We start from the raw sequence: 12,851 nt of genomic DNA, 5'->3' as shown, positions 1-12,851 counted from the left end.
TGCTGTTCTAATTCTAATAGCTAGATATCTGGCTAGAGAGACAGACAGGCAGGGGTAAGAAAGCAATAGCATCTCTGCAATTGGAGGGGAGGGAATTAAAGTCATTTGGGAATACTCCTGAAAACACATGATTTACTGTCTTGCATTTTTATTGAGATGGTGAAATCTTTGGGGACCTACATGTCCACACACATATAGGATAAGAGAAGAATTAATGATTTAGAAAGTGATATTAAAATCTGAGCATCTGTGTGGAAGTGACCATAACAGCTGAAATTCACATATAAACAAAAAAAAAAATATGTCCCTTTTTGTTCTCTAATTCCCAACAGGAATGCTCATATTTGCACTATTTAACTGCTGGCTTTTTTTGCTTTCTCAGTAAAACCAAACAAGCCAATCCTAGAATAGGGCAGAGCAGCAACAAACCCAACATCCTCACTACCAAATAATGAGCGAGCATCAACAGAAATAGGATAAAAACAGAAACTGTGAAGCAAGAGAGAGACAGACAGACAGACAGACAGACAGACAGACAGACAGACAGACAGCTGTACTGGCTAAAGGTCTCCGGATACTCTTCAAAGTGCTAGTCGTAACTTACAAAGCCCTTCATGGTATTGGACCTGGGTACTTGAGAGACCGCCTGCTGCCAATTACCCGTCAGATCTCACAGGGTCGGCCTCCTCCTGGTTCCGTCCACCAGCCAATGCCATCTGGCTACTACCCGAGGGATGGCCTTCTCTGTAGCAGCTCCGGCCCTTTGGAATGAACTCCCTGCGGAGATCCGGACCCTCACCTCTCTCCAGGCCTTCCGGAAAGCCGTCAAAACCTGGCTGTGCCGGCAGGCCTGGGTTGATGAGTTCCCCTCCCCTCTTGACTGGTATGGCTGTGTGATTTTCGTGTATTTTAATTATGTGTACTGTTGTTTATGTTCCCTTTCCCCTTTGAGTTGTTCGCCGCCCTGAGTCCCTCCTGGAGAAGGGTGGCATACAAATAAACCAAAACTAAACTAAACTAAACTAAACTAAACAGACAGACACACACACACACAGAGAGAGAGAGACAGAGACACACACAGAGAGAGATACAGAGACACAAAGAGAGAGTGAGACATAGAGAGAGACAGAAAGGGTGAGACAGAGAGAGGGGGGCAGAGAGAGTGAGACACACAGTGAGACAGAGAGACAGATAGAGACACACATTCAGAGGGAGAGAGAGAGAGAGAGAGAGAGAGAGAGAGAGACAGAGAGAGACTGAGACAGAGACACAAAGAGAGAGTGAGATACAGAGAGAGACAGAGAGGGGGGCAGAGAGAATGAGACACACAATGAGACAGAGAGACAGATAGAGACACACATTCAGAGAGAGAGAGAGACAGAGAGAAAGAGACAGAGAGAGACAGAGACAGAGATACACACAGAGAGAGACAGAGACACAAAGAGAGAGTGAGGGACAGAGAGAGACAGAGAGGGTGAGACAGAGAGGGGGGTGCAGAGAGAATGAGACACACAGTGAGACAGAGAGACAGATAGAGACACACATTCAGAGAGATAGAGAGACAGAGACAGAGAGAAAGAGACAGAGACAGAGACAGAAATACACACAGAGAGAGACAGAGACCCAAAGAGAGAGTGAGATACAGAGAGAGACAGAGAGGGTGAGACAGAGAGGGGGGCAGAGAGAGTGAGACACAGTGAGACAGAGAGACAGATAGAGACACACATTCAGAGAGAGAGAGAGAGACAGAGAGAAAGAGACAGATAGAGAGAGAGAGACAGAGAGAAAAACAGAGGGACACACAGAGAGAAAGAGAAACAGACAGACAAACAGAGAGAGAGAGAGAGAGAGAGAGAGAGAGAGAGAGAGAGAGAGAGAGAGAAGGGAAGAGAGAGAAAGCTTCAAGTAGATCTCATATCACTTGGAATACTTTTTTTTAATTCCAAAGAGACGAAATTCATACATCTATACTCAGTGGCACAGAAGACAGATTTTGATTCCAAAGGATCAGCCAGAATATAAAAAAGAGAAAACAGAAGCAGTAAAATACATTCTTTATCCTTTGGGAAAAGATGGATTGATCCATGCTAGACACTAGAAACATTTCAAGTGGGTAAATTTATGTTTCCAATCAAAGGTTTGCTGGATTCCCAACCAGCAGACATTTTCGCTTCCACCTTGTCAATACACACTTTTTTTTGAAAAAAAGCAAGTGAAATATTTCTAAACCTTACCTGAAACAGAAACAAACACCAAATGTGTGCAGATGTCCTTGGAACGGAATTATAAAGCATTTTACAATCACAGGTACAAGGCATCAAAACACACAATCCAAAACAAAAACAAAAAAAAACACAGCATCACAAAATAAAGACCCTAATGATTATAATGTAAGCTCTATTAAAAGAAAACATGTTAAGTTACCATAGGAACAAAAGGAAGGAATTGCAAAGAAGAGTACAAAAATGTTAACATTGATCAACGCAGATGAAATGAGAAGATAACCCTTGGGAACGGAACATGGATGTGATGTCAATAAGCAAATAAATTCAATTAAATCGTAACTCTGACAAGAGGTGGTACAGCAGAAATCAGACGTACAAACCAACAGCAACCCAAAATAAATAAAACACAGTAAAAAGAAAGTATTTCTCCTTATCTATCCTGAGTTTTCGGCCTACCTGAAAAGTTCCTGCCACACACACTTTTATCCTTTCAGCAAAAAGGGGCATTTTTGACCAATCAGTCGGACTCAAGAGGCAGCTTACTGCAGTGGTTAAGGAAATGGACTAGGACAGTGGTGAAATTAAAAAAAAATACTACCGTTTCTGGGGGCGTGGCTTGGCGGTGGGATCCTGTGACTGAGTGGGCATGGGCAACTCGATGTTATTCATGACTACGCCCACTCAGTGACATTTCCCCCACCACCAACAAGCCACTCCCACAGAACCCAATAGGAAAAAAAATGTCTGTATGAGTCCATTCACAGGGGAGGTGCTGCTCCCTTTATGACCCCCCCCCTCCGGACCTCTCCCTTCCTGGGTCTACCTTAAAGGGGCAGGCTGCAGAAGCTCTGCTGTAAATGGAGGGAGAGATGTTTGGATTGTCTCTGCTGCATTTAATGTTGAATTCAGTGGCAGAGACAATCCGAACGTTTTTCCCTCCGTTCACAGCAGAGCCACTGCTCCCTTTATGGTCCCCCCACCCAGGCACCCTTCCCCCCTGGGTCTACTTTAAAGGGACAGGCTGCAGCAGCTCTGCTGTGAACGGAGGGAGAAACGTTTGGATTGAGTGAGTGGGTCAAGCTGCCAGAAGAGGTGAGTGGCGACAGGGCGATGAGGCGAGCGTGGGCAGGGCCACCACAGATTTTTGTCACTGGTTCAAAGAACTGATGCCAATTGTCCTTGCCGGTTCTGCCGAACTGGGCCAAACCTAGTCCAGGATTTCACCCCTGGACTAGGGGCCAATGAGTTCTAGGCCCACCTTTGGCCCAAAGCCATCTGGGTGACCTTGGGCCAGTCATTCTTTCTAAGCCGCAAGAAGAAGTCAATGGCAAACCATTTCTAAAATCTTGCCAAGAAAACTGCCTAGACCATTTTAAGAAGTTGCAGAGACAACAAAGACTTGGAGATATGTGTACGCGCACACAGACACACACACACACACACACACACACACACACACACACACAGAGGGAGGGAGGAATGGATAAATATAAATAAATATATAAAGTCCCTAATGCAGTCTTTTTCTGAAAAGATGATAGATAGATAGATAGATAGATAGATAGATAGATGGATGGATGGATGGATGGATGGATGGATGGATGGATGGATAGATAGATAGATAGATAGATAGATAGATAGTAGATAGATAGATAGATAGATAGATAGATAGATAGATAGATAGATAGATAGATATCAGATCTGTCCAGTGAATATTCTGTGCCAAGTGTCAGGATTCTGACAAGACTCTGAGGCCCAGAGTTTCCTCAAAGCCTAATTTTATTTGGAAAGCCATATTGGCACAGCTGTTGAAAAACCCGACTCTGAAGGACCCAGGTTTTCCCCATCCAAATCAAAACCCAAAGATCCTGCCCCCAGGTCACACGTCCATCACATCGCCCAATCAGGTTGCAGTCCCAACTCTGGCTGGCTTTTGTCCATGCCCCTCCAACACCTGGTAGAGCGTCCTTGGCTCCCCCCTCACGTTCCCACAGCTCCAACTGGCCTGTCTGTGGTAAACCTGAAGATGCTCTCAAAATGGCTTCAGGGCTGACACCAAGAAGGATACAGTCAAGAGGCCACAAGATCGGGGTTCACTAGCTTCTTATATACATCCTCAGGCGTTAGAAACTGAAAATGGTCTTACAAAACTAACATATGTTACACCTCTGATCATGGTGGAAAAGATTAACTTTGATTCTCAAGTGCAGTACCAATGCATTATAACTGCTACAGCATTTGTGGGGCCCAGGATCGCTTTTGAAAGCCGCCGAGCTAGGGCTAAGATAACTTTGTGGATTGTTGAAGATGGAATATTGTTGCACGATCTCACAATAATGAGTTCTAATCCAAACACATTTGTCTTCTGGCTGAGATCTCCACTCTTGGTGCTCCAGTCCTCTTCTGATCTGCTTCATTGCCTCTAAGAATCGGGGGGTGGAGGGGAGTGTTCTGGGGTCAACAGTAGCGGAAACAGCACTTAAGGGCAACTGTGTTAATGAACTGCCTCGTTTCTTTCCAGAATAAACTGTATTTCTATTTATTCATTACACATAGAAAAACAAAAAACGGATTTCATCGCTCACAACCCAGAAATGTTGATACATTAGGGACTCCGCTAATTTTAACATGTCATTTGTTATAAGAAATGTTTCTAATCTAAATCATCATCTATTCATTTTAGAATGCATTACAAATATCTTTCTGATTCCGATGGTAAAAAGGAATCGGGTGTTTGTCACAAAAATGGATGGTACAGTGGTGAAATTCATTTTTTTACTACCTGTTATGTGGGCATGGCTTGGTGGGCATGGCAGGGGAAGGATACTGCAAAATCTCCATTCCCTCCCCACTCTGGGGCCAGCCAGAAGTGGTATTTTCCGGTTCTCCGAACTACTCAAAGTTTCTGCTACTGATTCTCCAGAAACTGTCATAACCTGCTAAATTTCACCCCCAGGGTGGTGGTATTTTTGGGGGGAGAGGGGTCTGCAAGTCCAGAAGAGGCTACAGTTCACATTGTCCCATTTAAAGAGGTAATCAATTATTTGGTTTCCAACTTCCGGCTTCCATTTTTGTTACAACCCACTTTTTTTATCCTTTGTCTTCACTATGTTCTCAGGAAACATTTCCAACTAGGCTAACTGGCAGTTTATTCCAATTTCCTGATTGAAGATTTTATTTATTTCTGTAATAGTTGAAATCCAAAGTTCCTAATCTTGAAGTCCAAATTTTGTTTCTACTTTCCTTTCTATACCAAGATCAGAACTGTGAAAAGTCCTCCAGACTGCATAATTCATTCTGATGGTTTCCCACTCTTGTCAACAGGGAGGAGAACCATCAGCCTAAACATCACCTAAAAGTACTATTACTAAAACTGTGAAAACCGTGGTAAATATTTCAGAAAAGATGTTCCCAGTTACTTTGTAGCTGCATAAGAGAAAGAAGCAAATACCAGGAAAATGAAAAATACATAGATTTTACATAGATAAAATTAAAAGGGAATAAAGCTTGTGATGACCAAAATTAGGGAATGTATACAAGACTAACAGTCAGAAACACAACAGCACCCAGTTAATTTTTCTTAATGTCCTCAACGGCTTGGATTTGAGATTGGTTAGCAAATCTTCAAGATTATAAATGTCATACGTTACAAGTGGTTCTTTCAAATTTATGACTTTTACATAAGAAAACCTCTGTTTCAAACTTATGCAAATGCTAACTAAGTGTAAATCTGTAGCAGTGAACTTTGCAATGTCATGGATATAGATGTTAAGAAAGGATGAAGTGCCCCTGCATACGAGACCAGATTGTAAGGAACAAATTTCAGAAACAAAGAAACATTTCTAGATTTGAGAATAGGTTGAGATCCAACAAGACTTGAATGCAATGGTAATAAGGTGCCCAATCTCCTTTTGATCTGAACTAACAATTTCACTATAGTCAAAGATAAGGTTTCCCCAGTAATAATGTATGGGTGTGAGTGTTGGACCAAAAGGAAGACTGAGCATCGGATAATTGATACTTTTAAATTGTGGTGCTGGAGAAGATTCTTGAGAATCCCTTGGACTGCAGAGAATTCCAATCAGTCAATCCTAAAGGAAATCAATCCTGACTGGTCTTTGGAAGAACAGATCCTGAAGTTGAAGCTCAAATACTTCGGCCACCAAATGAGAAGAGAAGATTCATTGGAAAAGACCAGATGTTGAGAAATATTGGTGGTTAAAAGGAGAAGATGACAGTAGGGGATGAGATGGTTAGATAGTGTTGTCAACAGTGGTCATGAATTTGGACAAACTCCATTTAGCCAAATCCCAGATTACAGATTAAGAGAGTTGGAAGGGAACTTGTAGGTCATCTAGTCCAACCCCCTGCTCAAGCAGGAGACCCTACACCATTTCTGACAAATGGCAGTCCAATATCTTCTTGAAAGCCTCCAATGATGAAGCTCACACAACTTCCAATGGCAACTTCTGTTCTATTGGTTGATTGTTCTCACTGTCAGAAAATGTCTCCTGATTTCTCGGTGGAATCTCTCCTTGTTCAGCTTCCATCCATTATTCCTTGTCTGGCCTTCAGGTGCTTTGGAAAATAGCATCCCCTCAAACATTGGGACACTGCTATCATGTCTCCCGTGGTCCTTCTCTACACTAAATTAGCCATGCCCAGTTTCTGTAACCGTTGGGATTCTACCAATTCGGATTGGTAGCTTCAATGATCAGGTGGGCCCGCCTTCCCACCCCTCCGCTATACCGACCTTTATCTTCTCAGCTGATTTGTGCAGCAGACTGGATTGCCGCTCCTCAGCTGTGTTACTCCCCAGAAATAATGCGGAAGGTAAGTATTCTTAAAACTGTGCACACGCCCGGAGCACGAGATCACAGAACTGGTTGTTAAACCGGCAGGATCCCACCACGGTGTTCTTCACACGTTTTAGTCTCCAATCTTTTAGATCATGACTATAATAATGAAATTGCTAAGTCATGTCATTTATTGAGGGCCAAACCCAATCGGTCTACTACTGGTTTCATTTCAGAGGAAAAAGGGTAACAGACCAGATTTAGAGAAGATTCAGAGATAAGGAAATATTTGTAATTCGAGAAATAGATGAGATCCAACAAGGCTTCAGTGCAATGCTAAGAATCAAAGTGAACCCCACCCCCTCCATCACTGAGGAGGAGACTGGAAACAGAAGCAAGCTTGGGAGAAGGGGGGACAGGATGGAGAAGAGCAGCTCTGGCACAGAGAAAGTGGGACGCTTCATATCACCAATTAGAATAATGCCTGTTGTAGATGGGGAAATCACATTGGGCTCCGCAATCCCTTCTCCATGGGGACCTGAGAGCCCCAGCTGTTCCTTTTGCTCTTTTCCAAGGCATCAGCCAATTCAGACACATCCTTTCCTCAAGTGATAATGGCAACACATCTACTTATCTTCAAAACGGTTGGCTTTCAGAGGGCACATGCAGAAGAAAAGGTCTCAGAGCAGCCTAAAGAGTCGGTCTCCCTCTTGAAGGCAACTCACGCCAGGTCTCCATCAGAAACATGGCAGAATGCATGTCCTATGCACGGATAATATGCAATCACAGTAGCCTTTAATTATTGAATTAATTCATTTCTGGAGGGCACCACTCACACGCACAATGAGAATCACTGAATTATTGTCCTGAAACACAGGGCACAGTTCACAACATTAGCTCTCGGCTAGGATTGAGTGCAAAAGCACAGTTGCTGGGAATCATTGTATAACCCTCCATTGGTTCCAGTGGAATGGGCATCTGTGCAGAAAGGACTTTGTACACCAAAGTAACCTTTCCCATATCCCCTGTTAGAAACTCTTCTGGGGGGGAAGAAGCCGGAAACCTCTCCTCTCTTTATATTCTACTAGCCGATAACCCGCCTTTGCCCAGGGAATTTATTTATAGTGGCGAAATGTCCAGACCAAACATAATCTCTAATGTTGGATTTTGCCCCTTACCAGAGGGAGCCCCCTTGTGGAGAACTGTGAAACCATTACCACAGCAACTCCACTGCACTACACAGTAGAAGCCATTGCACGGCAATACAGTAGAAGCCATTTTAAGGCACAACAGGCTGTATCTTAACAGAACACACACCCCAAGTGGGGTTAGGGGTATCTTACCCCCCACAATATTTTTCTCCAGAGGGTAAGTTATCTTTGTGTCAAGTTTGGTTGAAATTGCTTGAGGTGTTCCAGAGTTATGCTCTCTCTCTCTCTCTCTCTCTTTCACACACACACACACACACACATCCATATATATATATATATATATATATATATATATATATATATATATATATATATATATATATATATATATATATATAGAGAGAGAGAGAGAGAGAGAGAGAGAGAGAGAGAGAGAGAGAGAGAGAGAGAGAGAGAGAGAGAGAGAGAGAGAGAGATTGAGATTATTTCCCTGCTTTTCGACTATTTTGGAATAGCTGAGACATTTTGCATCTGTACACTGCCCACAATCACTCTACGAAGGAGATGGGTGGTCTTTAAATATGATCAGTGAAAATTAATAAACAAAAGTTACTCTTTAACTGCCTGTCTTCAGCCGCATATCAAGAAAACCCAGAAACATTTCTGGAAAGCATATGAACAAAAGAAAAAGAAAAACAAGCCAAAGAGATACTGCCAGAAGTCCCTCCTTGAGATGGGGGCTTTCCCTAGGAATTTAATGCATGGCAATAGACTTATGAGTCTTATGTAGTCTCTGCCTTCAGCTGCCTTCAGATTGTCTATTTCTGTAGAAAGCCTATTTTTACAAAGAGCCATAAGCCTCTAGTAATCGCTCCTTGCCAGAGAATGTCCATAATAAAAAACAGCCCTGGAGCTTCACACCATTGGGGAAATAGATCTGTGTAATTCCTACATCCCCATTAAAGGAGGGGGAAACCAAGTTTCTCTTCCACCAGAAATGCAAAACGTTACAGGAGAAGCAAAGTGGGAAATTGCAGTTTACCCCGAGTATTACACAGACTCTTAAAAGGCTGAATTAGCCTTAAGATCATTTCCCAACACTGGTGACTATTCTGGTTCAGCGTTAAAAGATGTGAAAATCTAAAAGGAAGGTAGATCAAGCTGATAAACACAAGATCAAGGAACTCCACCAAGATTCTTGATTCTTTTAAGGTGATCTTTGGTTAGCCATCTTATTTCACCTGGAATGTCATCACTAGATCATTTGTTACACTTTATTTAAAAAGTTTATTTATTTATTTATTTATTTATTTATTTATTTATTTATTTATTTATTTATTTATAAAAATTTTATCATTGTGCCAACAGTATGGCACCTGGGTATTATACATTCTAATACAAATAAAACTAATAGCATTAGTCATAGTTACTATATTCAACCAATTTATATATTTCTAATAGTAATACATATTTATATAAAGTTGCAATCCGTCACTATTTGATTGTTCCATATTTTCTCTTATTAGTTCTCTTATTTTATTATATAAAAGCGTATACACTCATATTCCACTTTTCTCTTATTTCTCTCTTATTCTAACTTTTAATCATATCATCCTTTGTTAAAAAAAAACATTTTCTTTCTATCCTAATTTCTAATCTTGTCACCTACCTACAAAAAATGAAGGGAGGGAGGGAGAGAGAGAGGAAAAGAGAAGCAAATCAAAACAACCCCAAAAAATAATCTATCCATCATCTCTTGCCCACTTCAATACTTTAATTGCTATGCTTTTTTTTCTTTTTGACTTGTCTCCCACATTCATCTTTAAGATCTTTATCTCTTTCTGCATCTGCTTCTTGGCTGTTTAATTTGAGTATTTTCCCCACCCCTACCCTCCTTGTTACACTTTCTTAATGAATGTGATAACTGAGACAAGATTTCAGGAAGGGGGAAACCCATCTTCATTTCCTACAAAAAACAACAACAAATAACCATGTGTATGACTGGTAAGTGGGCAAGAATTACTGATATTGCTTGTAATTATTACTGTTTGACCTTGAGATGGAGAATAAGAGGAATCTAGACATCTGGCCTATATATAGAATACAAAGGTATTTTTGGAGATTCCTTATCTCTCTGACCATCTCCCTTTCTCCAGTGTGTTCATTTCGGTTTACAGAAAATCACATGCAATTTCCATCATTTCACTTTTCATTTCCCCCCAAATAAAGACATCCTATACTCTTACAAAACCAATAGTATGCAAAATAAAAGGATACTTGTACTTTTTTTTCTTTTATAAATGAACGCATTTTCCAGCAATCATCGAACTGCAGACCAAGAGATTTAAATACAAACACATAGAAAGAGAATGGAATGAAGAGTAGGTGAAGGAAAGGAAAGAGAGGGGGAAAAATAAGTGGAGTAAGCAGAGACAAAAAAGAAAGCTGTGGAAACTGTATTTTCAAATATCCCGCGAATCTTAATATTCGCTAGGTAAGAATGGCATCGTAGAATTTTCAGTTGCCATATTTCTACCATGTCTTCAAATGGGATCCTTAAATCCCTTGATTTCTACAGCTTTTGGTGTTTATAGACCAGCAAACAGTACAGTAAACAGTAACAGAGTTGGAAGGGACCTTGGAGGTCATCCAGTCCAACCCTCTGCTCATGCAGGAGACCTGTACTAGGGATTCGAACTGCCAAACTGCCAAACTTTCTGATTGACAAGATCAGTGTCTTAGCCATGGAGCCACCTAGTTCGACCATATTCCCATTCTGCACCCACAGGTAGACCTCAATGTATGACTGTGATGTAGCCTGCCCATTATGACCGTATGTCATAACAGTTGTAAAATGAGTTGGTCGTGTGAACGACCTCATTTTATGACCTTTTTTATGCAGCAGTTGTCAGTTGAATGCTAGCGAATGCCCTGTTGTTAAGCAAATCCCTTGATTATTAAGCAAACTAATGGCTTATTATGGATTCAACATTGCCAAAACTGAAAGTGTGGGTTTTCAGCCCTTTCACCACATTGTAAGTGTGGTCATGTTTAGTGTGGGATGCTGCAACATTCATAAATGCGGTCATGTTGCCAGTCACCCAAAGTCAGCACTTAACCCAAAGTTCATCAGAACTTCAAATCCAGGTTCTAAGTCCCCATTTTGGATCATTTGTGACTTCAGTTGCTAAGGGATTGGTTGTAAATCAAGGACTACCTCTAATGAATTGACTCATTTTACCCCTTCTTTCCAGTTTTCTTTCTTTCTTTCTTTTTCTTTCTTTTCCAGTTTTCATTTACCTGGTTTTCTTGCTGGTAGTACCCGCAGCTTGCTTACTTGATCTTCATAACCATCTTGTCAATGTTTTACTCTGAGAAGTTCTCTTCAATGAACCTGTGTTGTCCTAAGCCAAACTCCATTAACGTCTCTAGGATCCTTAATGTGCACGATGGCTTTTTGCCCCCCTTGGGTTTGATCGTGCCCAATTCTTGGGAACTGCTTGGACAAGGCCCTCCAGTTTTCTTGGTAAGGATTTTCAGAAGTGGTCTGCATTGTCTCCTTCCTAAGGCTGAAATGGAGTCATTAGCCTGAGATCACCCCCTTGGTTTTAAGACCAGAGGGTGAGACTAAAACTGACATTTCCTGGTTTCTAAAGCTGATGCCTTAAGCACTGTACCAAATTGGCTCTCTATATTATGGCTAGCTCACTATTATGTTTTGAGTTCAAGATACCTACAACAGCACCCAAGGAAGTACTATGGAGACTAAGAAAGAGGATGTTGATAGGATATGTGCAAGAATGATTCCCTAGGCCAGTGATGGTGAACCTTTTCGGCCCCTGCATGCACATACATGTGTGCATGCCAGAGTGCCAGAAATCCAAAGACCACCTGGCCAGTGCACGTATGCTTGTTTTCAGGCCATTTTTCAGGCCAAAAATGGCCCCAAAAACAGCCTAAAATTGACTGGAAAAAGGCCTGGAAAACTGTTCTTTGACCATTTTTCTTTGGCTGTTTTCCAGCGCTCTGGCACCTGCGAAGACCAGTTGACATGCGTGCTGGCAACCAGAAGAGCAGCTGGCAACAGCGTGCATGCCCACAGAGAGGCCTTTGCATGCCACCTCTGGCAGGTGTGCCATAAGTTCACCATCACAGCCCTAGGTAAAAGAAACTGAAGGACTGTTTAAGTCCAGGACAAAGAGATAAGCTTTGGAAGTGACTTAGGGAGATGTCTTAGAGGGGGAGCCGAGATGGCGCAGTGGCTAGGGTGCAGTACTGCAGGCCACTTCAGCTGACTGTTATCTGCAGTTCAGCAGTTCAAATCTCACCGGCTCAAGGTTGACTCAGCCTTCCATCCTTCTGAGGTGGGTGAAATGAGGACCCAGACTGTGGGGGCGATATGCTGACTCTGTAAACCGCTTAGAGAGGGCTGAAAGTATATAAGTCTAACTGCTATTGCTATTGCTATGTCTAAGGTATAAGATGACTTATATGGGATATAAGAAGGAGAAGATCCAAAACAATCACAATTTCAAGGATCCTTTGTTACGGCCAGTCCCAATCAAAGGAATTTGAACCTTTCTCTGATTTTTTTGATCTGGTCTTCCTAGCGGGGTGGACAACTGCTGGTTGGTAGCTGAAGACAAAAAGTCTTCTTCAGCTGGTGGCAAAACCAGCAT

At 41.9% G+C, this 12,851-nt stretch overlaps 1 protein-coding gene across 1 annotated transcript in view; it reads right to left on the bottom strand.

Moving 5' to 3' along the window:
• LOC116514648 (dachshund homolog 1-like) overlaps window positions 1–12,851 on the bottom strand; it is a 430,376-nt gene that overhangs the window by 247,800 nt on the left and 169,725 nt on the right.

Source organism: Thamnophis elegans, chromosome 11, assembly GCF_009769535.1.
Source record: "Thamnophis elegans isolate rThaEle1 chromosome 11, rThaEle1.pri, whole genome shotgun sequence".
In the NCBI taxonomy this organism is placed as follows: Eukaryota; Metazoa; Chordata; class Lepidosauria; order Squamata; family Colubridae; genus Thamnophis; species Thamnophis elegans.
This window is presented reverse-complemented; position numbering and strand designations above follow the sequence as displayed.